Below are 2,226 nucleotides of genomic sequence, written 5' to 3' on the forward strand. Positions count from 1 at the left end.
CCTGTGGGGAGGGTCAGTCCCAGCACCTACAGCTGTGCGCCTCCCCACTAGACCCAGCTGTCCCTGCATCAAGTCCCGGAAAACAGGACAGTGCTTGTGAGGTTTGTGCACCCGCTCCCTGTAGTGAGACGTGAGGACTTTGCTGCCCCCTAGTGTTGGGAGCCAGAGGTCAGAAGCTGTGTTTTCGGCAGGCTCCAGCGTTGCAGCGCCTGTCCCTCACGTCGTCCCCCACAGGCATCCACTCTGTTTGTAACAGCCTTAATTAAGCGTCGCGGCATGTAGCAAGCTGCCCGTGCTGGAGTGCGCTCTCTGGTACACACTCACGCAAGCGTCAGCGTAATCAAGAGGAACAAATTGATTCCCTTCCATCTATTCGCTGGTTTCCGGAGCTCCTCCTTCCTCTCCCTCCTCTTTTTCCACGCTGTTACTTCAGGTTAGCTTTCTTTTCCCAGAATTACCCAGGGGGGCCATATTGCGCGCACGGCCACCTGTACGGCTTGTTTCCCTCAGCACAGTTGCCGTCAATAACGCCGTTCTGCTGCGTGTATCGAGAGTCCTTGGTTTTAATGACATGTGTCGTTCCCAATAAGGATCACAGTCTGTCTGTCTCTTAAGCTGTTGTGCGGTGTTGGAATTATTTCAAGTTTCTGGGTGCTGCAGTAAAGCTGCAACAAAGGCATTCTTCTTAAATGAATAAATGAGCAATGCACGATGTATCCATGCAGTGGAATTCTATTCAGCAATTTAAATATTAAAGTATCATAGCATGAAAAGGCATGAATGAATCCAAAATTAGCGTATTGCTACTTTTAAAGCCAGTCTGAAACTGTATGATTTCACCTATTTGAAATTCTGGAAAAGGCAAGACTGTATACATAGTAAGCAGGTCAGTATTTACTGGAATTTGGGGACAAGGCATTTAGTGAGTGAAACAGAGACAATATTTAAGTGTGGTGAGATTGTCCTCTATGAAACTGCAGTGCTGGAAACGTGGCACTAAGAACCTGTCAGAACACACAGAACTATTAGCACAGAGTGAACCTTGCTGAGTAGAAATATAAAAGGCATTTGGAAGTTCAGAGACTCAAAGATGGAACTTGTAGGCTGTGTAGATGATACCTCAGATCATTATGAATCAACTTGACTGAAGAAGGTGACAACACATTTCTGACCAAAGTGACTGTGTGACTGAGTGGAGTCTGAGGACAAGGGTCCAAGGACACTGCACAGAAGCTCTGGAGCCTGGCTGACAAGGATGTTCCCAGCACGGGCCAGGCTAGCAGCTCCATCACTACCGTGCACGTGGGATTGCGCCAGCAGGTACATGGATGGCACGGGCGGTGCCAGGTGTCTCACTGGTGGAGTGCAAGAGGCAGGAGCGGGTGGACAGGCTGACCCCGTGGTGGTGCACAGGGGCTGGGGAAGTAAGAATGTTCTCACATTCACCTTAAAACAGGTCAGAAGGTCAGATGCAGAGTTAGTTGTAGAAATGTGTGTGTGTGTGTGTGTGTGTGTGTGTGTGTGTGTGTGTGTGTGTGTAAATGCACACAGAGATGTTTCTAAGGCCTGTTAGCTGATTGGCTCCGGAGGCAATACCCCAAATAATGAGAAAGCACCGACACCAGTGTCTGCTCCCCCGCATCTTGAGTACTGACAGTATTCCGCAGAACAGGAGCCACACTGCACCTGAGGACTGGCTAACTCTAGGGCTGGCGCACAGGTGGTTAGCCTGCAGGTCCTTGTGGTGCTAGACAGTAAGGAGATGTTCAAATAAATGGCTGGGGGCAGGTTAACGGACACAGGAGCCAACGGATTGAGCTCCCAGTGGCTAGCAAGCTGTAACAACTACAGGAGCTAAATGAATAACTTAGTACTACCTTGATACACAGTGTGAGAACATACCCATGATGTATACTGATATACAGAGACTGGACACATAAATCTAATGGGGGAGGAAGGGCAAAAGTCCCCGAAGGATTAACACCAGATAACTTGTTGTGATTACCCTCCCTCTAAGAAGGTGAAACTTAGCACCTCATCCCTGAATGCGCCTGGCCTCAGAGTCATGGCAGGAATTGTGGGTGACCTTGAGTTTCACAGCAAATGTGTAGACAGACTACCCATAACGTGATTCATGCAATTTTTCTGCATCTGAATTAAAAGCCGCGTTCTGTGAATAACAACAGCTCAGCAAGAACGCTGAGGGCGTACAGACAAGCCACGAGG

The sequence above is a fragment of the Camelus bactrianus genome, chromosome 6 (genome assembly GCF_048773025.1).
Source record: "Camelus bactrianus isolate YW-2024 breed Bactrian camel chromosome 6, ASM4877302v1, whole genome shotgun sequence".
Classification (NCBI taxonomy): Eukaryota; Metazoa; Chordata; class Mammalia; order Artiodactyla; family Camelidae; genus Camelus; species Camelus bactrianus.